At 38.2% G+C, this 13,418-nt stretch overlaps 1 protein-coding gene across 14 annotated transcripts in view; it reads right to left on the minus strand.

Moving 5' to 3' along the window:
• The window catches only part of DST (dystonin), a 497,869-nt gene that overhangs the window by 244,621 nt on the left and 239,830 nt on the right, over nt 1–13,418 (minus strand). The gene's annotated exons all lie outside the window — the stretch shown is intronic.

The following is a 13,418-nucleotide window of genomic DNA, read 5'->3' on the forward strand; positions in this document are numbered from 1 at the left end:
ATTTATATGTATAACCAAATCACTTTGATACACAACAGTAATTAACACATTATAATCAACTATACTTCAATAAAAGAAAAAAAAAGATGGGTATGATTCTGAACACATATTTCACAGGAAAGCAATTTCACAACTTGCCAGATTGAACCAAACCATCTACATCAGGGAAACTTTCCACAGCAAGGTGTCCTTTTCCACCATCATATTTATGCAACAATAAAGAAAAATCAAATTAGGCATGTTTAGAGAAGAAGAAGATTATGCCAAGTAAAACCACATTAGGAAAAGAGAAAACATGTTATAAAGGGGAAAAAAAATAGGATTTTAGTCATGTTTCTACCATAGGTCTCATGAACTAGTACCAACTGCCCAAACTCTCTGAGCCTCAATTTTCTCACCTGCAAAATGAAAGTCTGAAAACAGAAGGCCTCGAGTTCAAACCAGAGAACAAAAATTCTGTGATCTGAAAATAAAATTGTCATTGTTTTAAAAAAATCAATGTGTCAAGTTAAAAGAGAAAATATGTAAAACAGAAAGCTACTCTTAAGCCCTCTGGCTTAATTTCTTAAGAATTTTAGAAAAAAATACATAAATAGAATAATTTAGCTTCTATAATGCTTGAAAACATCCTGAGTCATTGGTTATCATGGAATATTGCTTGTTTTTCCTGTCTCAGAAGATCATTCTGAGGGTCCAGAGAAATACTGTATATGAAAAACACTACATAAATGTAAGATACCATTATTCTCATCTTTATCACTCTGTATAAAACAAATGCCACCAGTATTAACAAAAATAAACAAAAATATATACACGATGAGTTATTACTAGGCACCCAATCCTGTTTAAGTGCTTTATAAGTAATGGCTCATTTTCTTCACCACAAAAGAATAGGGTAAAAGAGAATGTTAATTAAAAATTAAATATCAACATTATGGAAAAAAATTAACATTATGGGGAAGGAGTGGTAATGGATGAACTGCGTGGAAATAACTGGGGTCCTAGAGAAATATCTGATCATGTGATCAACTGCGGGTGAAAAAAGGAAGGGATTAAATAGTTAAGCTGACACAGAAAAGCCTTTTATTTTGTCCAAAGTCTGAGTCATAGATATTTGGCCTGGTAACTTTCCTTCACAGATGACTGCAAACTGCCAACAGTCTCAACCTTCCGCTTTCACTTTTTAATAAAACATTCTTTCTTCCCATTTTGGATATTCCCTGTGGGACAAAAAACTGTCTGAATAAACAGTGCTCGAGGAAGTGATGAGCAACGTGAAAGCACTTTGAGACACTCTGTGGTTAAATTATATAACTTGAATTACGTAACAGGGATGAAGCATCCTTTTCTATATTTCATACAATACTCCCAGAATTTTGCAGTGCTTTTTAAAACATGTGTACAGCATTGCACCTACAGTTCACCCCTAGAGGGCGCTCATCTTTTGCTTAAGAAAAGTTTCCTAAGGAAGGGAAATAAAAGTAGAAGGAGGTTAGGCTGAGGTTCCAAACAAGGTCCTGGTGATGACATACTAAATACTTCCGTTTTATTTTTGATAGAGAACAGAGTAGATCATGCCAGGTCTGTATCATCTAAATGGTTTAACTGTTCAAAATACCACTCAAAATTTTTATTTTGTTAACTTGTAATTGTCTGATTTTACATGGGCTAAATCAAATTCAACTTTGAAGATCAGATCATCATATAGCTGCTTATGTAATGTTCAAGGATACCTTTTTCAAAAGTCTGACTCTGCAGTGGTTGATGTCAATCTAGACAAATTCCACAAAAATTTTACTTCCCATACCTAAACTTGCTGCCACAGTGGAGCTGCAGTTCAGTTCAAGTCACCAAATATTTAGTAAGCATCCATCCAGGGTATCAATTGACTTCTAAGGGTGCAAAGTTGAATAAGAGCATGCCACCTCTTGAGGCCCACAGGCTAGGATGACAGAAATTTACAGAGGGGTCTGGAGTCTGAGAAGTCCCCCCACAAAGATGGGAGTGTTCCAGGAAGAAAGAACCAGAACAAAGAGCCAGGTGAGGGTGCATGCAGCTGTAGGGTGAGTTTCAGGGAAGGAAAGCGCCCGTGAACCAAGGAAACGTGAGGTAGGGGATGAGGGTGGAAGGGGGCCAGGGCGTGGACGGGGCTTGACCTGCCACTTGAACAAGGACAGAGCTTCCCTGAGCAAAGCAAAGACAGCCACTGAAGGCTTCCACGCAGAATGAGGACAGAGTATCTGACCAATATAAACCTTCTAACTATCTTGAGCAAACCTGAAGCACAGATAAAGCCCCCAAAGGTCCAATCTGTAGGCAAGGATGGAGGAAAGGTATCTCGGCTGGAGGGGGGGCGGGGGGGAACAAACAGAGGCCACTTGGTAAAATGCACGCCTCCCAACCCAGCAGCAAGGAGCAAAATGCCAGAAAGGACTGCCAGGCCTCTCTTAAAGCAGTCCCACATCTGAAGGACACAGTATTCTGGAAAACAACCCCTATCTCTAGAAAGCCACATAAATAATAAAAGAAGGCTTGTCCCAAATGAGAGCGCCTCACTGCCTTAGGTGGAGAGAAAGGGGACAGTCAGCTTCAGGGAAAACTATAAGTGAAAACGTTTTTCAAAGTAATTTTTTGACTTCAAACAAACACACTCAGGAAAAATAAGCAACCACATTCTCCTGGGAGAGCTCCTTACAAGTCCTACTCTATTAATATGTTACCATATAAATTATTGATAAGTAAACTGATGCTTTAAAAACACACAGAAATGCTTCAAAACAATGTATTCGCTTAGGTGCCTTATCTGAACAGTTATTACAAACTTATTTCAGTACTACTTCTTTAAGAATGGTGAAAAAATAAAACCACAGCTCAGACTCTTCGTAAATTACCATAAATTCTAAATCGGTGCAGGTAAATATAAAAGGGAAATATCCTTATCTGATGTAATAAAAAGGTGATCATGCTTTTTCCTAGGCAGTATATTAGGTCAGCATTAAGGCCATACATAACTAATCTCCTTCACTGTTTTTTTAACCATAAAATAAAGATATTCGTCGTACATCATAGGGTATGAATGAATAAAATAATGAAGAGTTTTAAACAAATCAGTGTTGGCCCTAAGTAGTACAAATAATCTGTCTACTCTATATTGGACCTGATTAGTTCTCGGATAAAGAAGATTTCTCTTTTAAGCTTTCAGGTTGACGATCTACAATCAATTAAAAAACAAGCAAAAAACAACAAGGTCTTCTCTAGTCTTTCACTACAAGGTAGAACTATAGGTTGTTAAATAAAATAAGAGCATCTTTCTTACTGATAAACACTTTATGATTTGGGGGCATTTTAGTCACGGTTTCACCCGGGTACTTCTTATACTCTCTTCTGTACAGCTTCACCATTGTCGTAGGAACCTTTACAAAAGGCGATTCCGATTTTTAGAAATTTTAAAGCAAGAAGCTCTTTTCTGTAACAATTTGTTTGGGGTTTGGTGGCTGGTTCTGGTTTGGTTTGGTCTGATTTGGGTCTACCTTTCCTTCCAGGTCTTCCCTTTAGTCCACAGGAAAACAGACAAAAATCTACTTTTGCATGTGTCTCCCCATTGTCCTGTGGATCTTTTATCGCCTGCAGACCTGTATAGGCCTTGGTGCTAAACACTTATAAATAATGTAATTGAAAGGGAAAAATGAACTTAGAAATCAATTACTCTGCATATTAATTATTTTGTATCTGCCCACTGTTTTTGAAGTTAATTTTCATTAAAGATGTGGTCTAGGGACCTCCCTCCTGGCACAGTGGTGAAGAATCCGCCTGCCAATGCAGGGGACACGGGTTTGAGCCCTGGTCTGGAAGATCCCAGATGCTGCGGAGCAACTAAGCCCGTGCACCATAACTACTGAGCCTGCGCTCTAGAGCCCGCGAGCCACACCTACTGAGCCCATGAGCCACAGCTACTGAAGCCAGTGCGCCTAGAGCTCATGCTCTGCAACAAGAGAAGCCACCCCAATGAGAAGCCCATGCACCACAACGAGAATAGCCCCCGCTCGCCACAACTAGAGAAAGCCCACATGCACCAATAAAGACCCAACACAGCCAAAAATAAATAAATAAATAAATTTATTGAAAAAAAAAAAAAGATGTGGTCTAAACAACCTCTATACTACAATGTCAAACAAAGGAGCATGGGTTCACAAAGACATCAGCGTCATCCATTCCATGTAGGCTTTAAAAGGTAGGAGGGGGCTTTTTCAGATGAGACTAAACGATGTTTCTGCCCAAGACTGTCCTGAGGGTCAAATACAGCGATGTTTTGGCAGGAGGATGTGGGTCTCTCCTTTTAAAAGTTTATAAAATATCTTCCTAGCTCACTACTTACATAAACCTTTCTTTAAACTATTTATCACTTCAAGAAATCACAGCAAGTCCTAATCTATCAGAACAGTTTTCAATGGTAACACAAGGAAAAGGAAAGGTACCAATCACTGGCATTTTTATACTCACCTCTTTCCCATTCACCTTATCACAATTTGGGCAAAAGGAAGAAAAAGCTGGGAGAATGGGAATCAGAATCACTTACTTCTAATGAATAGTTAATAAGCTAGTCAATGAAACTAAATTTTGAAATAAATGTAAATGTGTGACTGCAGTGATGTAACAAGACAAATGATGACAACTCTGCTGAATACTTTTAAACCAGTGATGCACTACATGAGCTCATATGTGTCAAGTCCTAAAAACAGAACTGGATGTAAAATGAGCCTGTTTGACACAGGTAACCCATAGCTACAGTATCAAAGTCCTGCTCCGTTACCACCAACATTTTAAACAGATTCCACTGTATTGTCAAATTCTAGCTTTTACTGGAAAAGTTTTGAAACAGAATTGTGCATATTTTTCAAGAAAAATCATGTAAAATTATTTTCTTAAACTTTCATTTAAGTTACAGACATGACCAAAATTTACAACTAGTTCAAAAAATGTGTATATCCTCAATAAACCTCCACTTAATGACTCCAACATCGTAAGTTAGGTTCAGATTAATTATTAGAAACTGGAGATGCATTCAGGTAAATATATCCAGTTCCCAGATGAAAATAAAGACAGCTCCTGGAACAGAGAAACATACCAGTCATTGCCCCTTAATGCCAAGTCACTTTAGCAGACTGATTTTCTTCTTAACACCTGTCTATTATCCATTTCAAAGAAGCCTCGACCATGGTTGGCGATAAGAAGGAATAACTTTGGGGGTTGGAGGAGGGGGAGGGAGGCACCGCAGGGCACCCAGGAGTCCAGAGTAAGAGCTTTGAACACTGAGGAGGGGGCAGGAGGACCTCAGCAGTTGCTGAGTGGGGAGAGAAGAGTCCAGGAGAGGGACAGAGGGGAGTGACAAAAACTTTGCTTACTGAACACTTTTGAGCTGAATCATCTCCTTGGGGCTTGTTTCAAATGCCCTACAGGCTGTCAATGCCAAACCTGTTCCACAGTAATTCAACAATGAAGTAGACACTTGCCCCAAATAGGAACTGTCCTCTTTCCTTTTGGCACCATGTAAAATACCTTTTACAGGAACCCTCCTACACTGTTGCTGGGAATGTAAGTTGGTAACAGCCACTATGGAGGTTCCTTAAAAAATTAAAAATAGAGCTACCATATGATCCTGCAATCCCACTCCTGGGCATGTATCCAGAGAAAACCATCATTCAAAAAGATACATGCACCCTAATGTTCACTGAAGCACTATTCACAGTAGCCAAGACATGGAAGCAACCTAAATGTCCATCAACAGATGAATGGATAACTAAAATATGGGGGGGGCGGTGTTGTGTGTTTGTGTGTGTGTGTGTGTGTGTGTATATAAAAGGATGGAATAATGCCCCCTGCAGCAACCTAGAGATTATCATACTAAGTAAGCCAGACAGAGAAGGACAAATACCATACAATATTGCTTAAATATGGAATCTAAAAAAATGATACAAATGAACTTATTTACAAAACAGAAAAAGACTCACAGACATAGAAAACAAACTTACGGTTACCAAAGGGGAAAAGGGTGTGGGGGAGGGATAAATTAGGAGGTTGGGATTAACATGTACACACTACTATACATAATAATAGATAGCCAACAAGGTCCTACTGTATAGCACAGGGAACTTTACTCAATATTTTGTAATAACCTATAAGGGAAAAGATCTGAAAAGGAATATACATATCTACATATATATATAGATATATATAAACTGAATCACTGTGCTGTACACCTGAAACTAACATGATATTGTAAATCAACTATACTTCAATTTAAAATTTTTTTAAAATGAATAAAATACCTTTTACAACATAGCTGTTTATAGCAAAAAGAAGCACAATCACAGGGCACACAGAAAAGCCAAGAACCAACTGAGCCCTCAAGGACTAACTTCTTCTCCTTCACGGAGGATGACTAGCCACTTGTGTGCCACTTGCTGGAATGGTTATAACATGAGTCAGGCTGCAGGCTGGGGAGGAAGCGGGACCCTCGTGGAGAGAGTGGGGCAGATACTGTGGGTAAGGCGCCAGGGCGGGGGAGCCGGTGAGCAGGGCTGCCTTCTGGTCACACCAACACGGGCACTTCCCTCGTCGCTTTCAGAACACTGGGCGAGAGACTTCCAAAGGGGGATGACACAAATGGTTGCTTCAGGTCTTTTGAAGTCTCAAGGAATGGAAAATCTCAGGGGTCTCTCAGGAGCACATTTTATAGTTCTGAGCATACCATGATGCTCTCTGATACTTTACATGCAACTAATTCACCCTTCTTTAAACATAAGCCCATGTCCTCAAGTCCTTACAAGTAAACAACTGAGAACAACTGGTTGCATCCTCTTCATTAAACCTTTGAAATAACCCGGGATTATGACCAAGACAACTGCAATGGGGAGATGAACACGGAAACTATTTTTAAAGACACCTCCAGACGATGCAATTCCTCTGTCTCTGCTCTCATCCATGCTAATGCCTAAAACCTCTTGCCTGTTAAAATGTTTCCTTAAATCCAGATGAAACTCCAAGGCCCCCGGTACCATGATTTATATTTTCCAAACTAAAACCACTGCTAAACATATCTAGGAAACAGATATGTTTGGAGGGAATCATAAATACTGGATTATTCCATTAATTACTTAATGAAAAAATTTTTTGACAAATGTCATATATGCTGTTGTTGAAACAAATCTCTGCCACAGAATTATATCTTCTGTGGGAAGATTCAAACTTGCAAAGATGCCATCAATTTCATCAAAGTGATCACCTCCCAGGGATGGAGTGGGAGGCTGGGGTTAGCAGATGTAAGCTTTTATATATAGAATGGATAAACAACAAGGTCCTACTGTATAGCATAGGGAACTATATTCAATGTCCTATGATAAACCACAATGGAAAAGAATTATTAAAAAAAGAAGGTATATGTATGTAAAACTGAATCACTTTGCTGTACAGCAGAAATTAACACAACATTGTAAATCAACTATACTTCAATTTTTAAAAAGTGATACTCTCCTAAATGACATTACAATTTTGCCAAATTTCCAGATGCCAACCTGCTCGACAGACTCATAGACCACAAATGCTCAGCGGCTACTCCACGCAGGTGTTCACGACCAGAATCAGAGGCGATGCCCATGTATATCTCATACTAAAGCCTAAAATCTAAGTGGACACTATTTCCCCTCCAGCCCCTGTTCTGAGCATCCTCTCTTTTAAACAGACACATTTCACCAAGAGTAGGCTGGAACCAGGTACCACCTAGCAAATCAGGGGCCACATTTCCAAAGGTGAACCCAGGACACAGCTGTGGGTACACTGCAGGACATGTAGGTCCCAATGCCTTAACGACAGCTGCATGTCCAGTCCCAAAAGCTAACAGAATTTGAAAGGAATGTTGGCTGAATAGTTAAGGTCATATTCTCAAAGCCCCCACTGTCGGTGGTATTTCTCTGCTTGCTTCATGGTTATTCCTTCTACCCAAAATGCTGTTCTGTCCCATTCCTCCTACAGCTACTGAATCTTACTTTTCCTTCAAGGTCAAGCTCTAATGTTGCCCAAACCATGAAGGCTTCCCTCTTCTGCCCTCCCACATTCCTTGGTTTATAACAAGACACCAATCATCATTTTCCTTAAAGAATAGTTTTACATATATGATATACACAAGCATAAGCCCCTTAAAAGGACAGAGCTGTGTCTTAGGGCCTCACTATAAATGCCTCATGCTTTGCACATTACCTTTCACACAGTAGACTGTCAAAGAAGTTTTGTTCAATAAATAAAAGATTAGTCATCTGTACTTTGCCTGTGACCTTAGCCTTGCCCTCGGCTGTGGGCCCCTGAGTGCCTGCCCAGTGATGGGGAAAAAAGAGAAACTCAGGAAATAAAATTATGAACTCCACCACCTACTTCCCAGCAGGGGATTTGTCTTTGCCTGCAAGGCCCACCACGGCATCTGTGAGAGTTAGTACCTGGCATCGTGCCCTATCACACAGGTGGAGCTAAATAAATGCTGCTGAAGGACTAACACGCAGAGGGAGACCGCCATTCCTGAACACCAAGTCTTCTAAGTGTTCCCCCTGGCCCATCTAAATTGGTCTGATAAATGACCAATGACAGAATGGTGTTCATATAAATCAAATTTCAAGACTTAGTAAAGAATCTTTTAAAAAATGTTTTTGGTAAAAATATATACATCAATGGAACCCAATCCAGAAATAGACTCACACATTTATGGACAACTGGTTTTTGATGAAAGAACAAAGGCAATTCAGTGTTGAATCTTTTCAACAACTGACGCTGGGAAACTAATATCTATGTGCAAAAGGATTCATTTGGACCTTTTCCTCAAAGTGGATCAGAGACCTAAATATAAGAGCTAAAACTATACAACTGTTAGATGAAAACATACAAGTAAATCTTTGCGACCTTGGCTTAGGCGAAGATATCTTATAAATGACACCAAAAGCATAAGTGATAAAAGAAAATTCAGTAATAAGAGGGCATATAGCCCAACTAAAAAATAGGCAAAGATCTGAACAGATACTTCACCAAAGATATACAAATGGCCAATAAGCACATGAAAAGAGGCTAAATGTCATTACTTGTTAGAGAAACACGATAGCTAAAATCAAAAAGACAGACAAGAACAAGTATTAGCAAGGATTTAGAGAAACCAGAACCCTCACACGTTGCTAGTAGAAATACAAAATGGTGCAACCACTTTGGAAAATAGTTTGGCAGTTTTTTAAACCGTTAACTAGATTTACCAAATGACCCAGCAATTCCACTCCTAGATGAATATCCAAGATAAATGAAAACATGTGTTCATACAAAGACTTGTATGTTTATGTTTATAGCAGCATTGTTCATAATAGCCCAAAAGTGGAAACAACCCAAATGTCAATCTACTGTTAAAAAGAAAAACAGAACGTGATATATGAATAGAATGGAATACTGCTTGACAATAAAAATGAATGAATACTTGCTACCACATGGACAAACATCGAAAAACAACAACAGCAAAACAACAACAACAAAAACCCAATGCTAAGTGGGAGAAGCCAGAGCCAAAAAAACACACATCATAATGATTCTATTTATGTGAAATATACAGAAAAGGCAAATCTCTTGAGGTATCAGTGGTTTCCTAGGGCTGAGGGGAGTGGGAAGAACAAAGCAAATGAGCACAATGTTTCTTTTCAGGGCGATGGAAGTGCTTTAAAATTAGACTGGTGTTGATGTCACAACTCTATAAATTTACTAAAAATCATTCAATTTTATATACACTTTTAAAAAGTGATTTTTATGGTATATAAAATATATCTCCTAAAAGCTGCTCTTAAAAATATTTAACTCACACTCCCTTTGAGTTACTGAGTGGCAGAAATGTTTGCACATGGGACATGTTTACACTCATCACAATTCAACAGGAATTAATAACAGTGCCCAGAATATAGGACGGGATGTCAGACTGTTCTAATCTGGAAGTACACACAACAGAAATACATTTAAAAGCATGTATAATTTGTATTTATTGAAAAAAGTTCCAAAAATAATTAATATTTAATTAAACAAAAGGACTAATCATACTACCAATAAAGCTGGAAAAGCTGGCAATGCCAACCACTACAAAACCTTTCATCTAAACGAAAAAGGAGAATCTATCTTAGAAGAGCAAAGAGTAAATGGAATAGTCAAATTTAAAGGGCTACCCAGTGATCTAGTTGGGAAACAGATCTAATTTGAGGGACAAGGGACACATTTTCTCGGCTTTTCATCACCTTACTTACTAAACTCTTATTTGAAGTGGGTGTATCTTTCATGACTACATCTTGACTCAAAGAGGATTATCACAGAAAGAAAATTTTGCCTAAGAAATAAAGCAATGTACTGAGCTGGCCTTTTCAAATACCATTTTGTTAAGTAAATCAAAGAGGGAAGCACATTCAGCAAAGGAGCTGTAAAAAAATTAATAAACAAACTCAACTAAATAGAGTCAGGAGACCAGCAGAAGGAGCTCTCAAGCCCTGTGACGACAGCAGAGCCCAACAGGAAGAAGGCTTATCTTCCTTGCTGGCGAAGGCTCGGCCAATGAAAAGTCATGGACTCTTTGTTAATTACAGCCCTCCCACCTTCCTTTCCACTCTATAAAAGCAGCTCCCTCCCTTGCCATGTGGGGACTTGCACATTGCTCCCCAAGGCTGCAGGCCCTGAACTGCAATTGTCTGCAGATCTTGAATAAACCATCTCTGCTGGAGAAATATCTGGCAGTCTAATTTGTTTCAGGTCACTGCAGCTATGGTATAAAACTTCATTCACAGAACCATAGCTGGCCTTACATGTAGGAAAAGAAAGCCATCTTCACAAATGGATTTGGAGGAAAGTGAATACACACAAAATCTTACCCTAAATATATACAAAACCTCACCCAGAGATAGAGCTCCACAAATATTTTCTGTGACGAGCCAGACGTTAAATATTTTTGGATTTAAGGGTCACGTGGTACAATAATACATAAACGAATGGCTCTGGCTGGGTTCAGTATAATTATTTATGGACAGTGAATTTTGAATTTCATATAATTTTCATGTGTACCCAAATAATATTCCTCTTCTGATTTGTTTTCAATTCTTTAAAAATGTAAAAATAATTCTTAGCTCATGGGCTGTTCCAAAGGACAGGTTGTGGCCTGGTTTGGCCCTCAGGCCATATTTGCAGACCTCCCACCGGAACTATCACCAAGATATTTGAAACACAAATACCCTTAGGAATAGCAACACATTAGTCATTATCAGGCCATTCCTGCAAAGGAGATGAATTATCCAATTGCCTTCCCTTCCCATAGCAAATTCAGAGTGGAAAAGACTAAGATTTACAAAATAACATTATCTTGCTCTTTTCTGAAAATAAAATCAATACTTGTTCTTTGTAGAAAAACTGGAAAATGGTTAAGACTAAAGGAGTTATCCTTCGACAAAGGAGAAAAAATCCGTAAAGGTAAGTAAACAGGTAAACAGGTCAACACATACTAAGGTAGGGAGGTGGAAGGTCACAGATAATGTAAAAGGAGTTGACCCATGGAGTAGATAACTTTGGCCCACGCTCTTGTTATACAGCTGTGATTACTGGGTAGACTTTCCTTCAACTCATTTTCTGCCTTCAACTCAAGGATCTTAACAATTTCAAAAGTAAAAACTCAAACAGAACATGCTAGAAAAAGAAAGATATGACAAAAATCCTATCATATAAAAATGAAATAAAGGAGATGGAAGTATTGACAGAAAAGTTTTAAGAAAGGGACAAAATAATTTCTTCACATATTTAAGAGCTGACCTATGTGTTTTATACCATTCTGAGGGGCTGGTTATCTATAAATTAAAAAACCAATGACCCATAAGAAAGGCTGTGAGAAAACATTCCTGCAATGACAACCAAATTAACTAGATCCTGTCCAAATCTGGGATTCGAATTAACACAAAATTAATTAAACTTGCTTAAAAGCAGTCATTTCCAAAATTCTCCTGCAGGATTTCTCAAAGGGATGTTAATAGATATTCTTTGATAAAAAGAATCCATGACCAAGTGAATTTGTGAAACACTGGATTTAACAGGGTTCTTTACCACAAAAGTTCAGTCTTTACTATGCTAATATGTACCGTAAATCTCTTCAATCTGGGAAGGCTGCTTTCCAAACTCTCTTGGCAAAGGAAACCTTTTTATCCCCACAAGGCATCTCACAACACTGGTGTCCCTGGGAAGCTGATTTGAAAAATGCTCCTCTTTGCAAAAAAAAAAATATATATATGTTTTTATTTGATCTTGTCAACTCTGGAAAATTAATTTTTAAATCCAGCAAGAAAAGTCTTAATCAGAAATTAATTTACAAGACAAAAGTTTGGAATTTAACAACCAAGAAGAAACATTAAAACTGCTCTATTATAAACTCACAGGTGTAGAGAACAAACTAGTGGTTACCAGTGGGGAGAGGAAAGGGGAGAAGGCAAGATAGGGGTAGGGGATTAAGAGGTACAAACTATTATGTAGAAAATAAATAAGCTACAAGGATATACTGTACAACACAGGGAACGCAGCCAATATTTTATGATAACTATAAATGGAGTATAACCCTTAAAATTGTGAATCACTATTTTGTACATCTATAACTTACATAACATCGTACATCAACTATACCTTGACTTTTAAAAATTGTTCTGTTATATACAATGCTCAGTAACATCAAAGTGTCTGCAAATACGGCTTCTTAAGTTTTTTAAGCTTATGTATAATAAGAGTTAGATGTTTAAAACATTTGGGAACAATAACATATTGTGAGATTAGAAAAAGGATAACCCTGAAACTCATTAACTTGGACAACAGATCTATAGGAAACATTTCTACTTTTAGAAACTGTCAGGGCACCTATATTATATCTTTTTGGTATAACTGTACTTAAATCTAAGAAATGGAATTTTTACACTATTCTTTAAGAATTTATTAAGTAGTACTGTTTTTTGGAGATTTTAAAGCACTGCTCTGTGGATTACTTTATCTAGGCTAAACTCAACCAGGGATGTGATAGCACACAAATAATCCAGTGGGCTGCCAACACTCACAGCATCTCACCTCAACTGCCATACCCACAGGAAGGAAAAAGGTATTAGCATGGGCCTCAGCCAGACCATGAAAAACACACTCTCTTATTTAGAGTTCACCATCTAACTGGCATCCAACACCGTAATAGAAAAAAAACACTGCCCCTGTACATACTGGCCGTCCTCTCTTGTCAATATATAGTCAATAATATGACTCAAACCCATAAAAACGCAAACATCAGGACCACCAGTGCCACTGTTATGGAAGAGAGGAGTACAAACCTGAAGCTCTTTGATGATCTTAAACGT

Source organism: Monodon monoceros, unplaced genomic scaffold (genome assembly GCF_005190385.1).
Source record: "Monodon monoceros isolate NGI ecotype Baffin Bay Population unplaced genomic scaffold, NGI_Narwhal_1 Super_Scaffold_3, whole genome shotgun sequence".
Classification (NCBI taxonomy): domain Eukaryota; kingdom Metazoa; phylum Chordata; class Mammalia; order Artiodactyla; family Monodontidae; genus Monodon; species Monodon monoceros.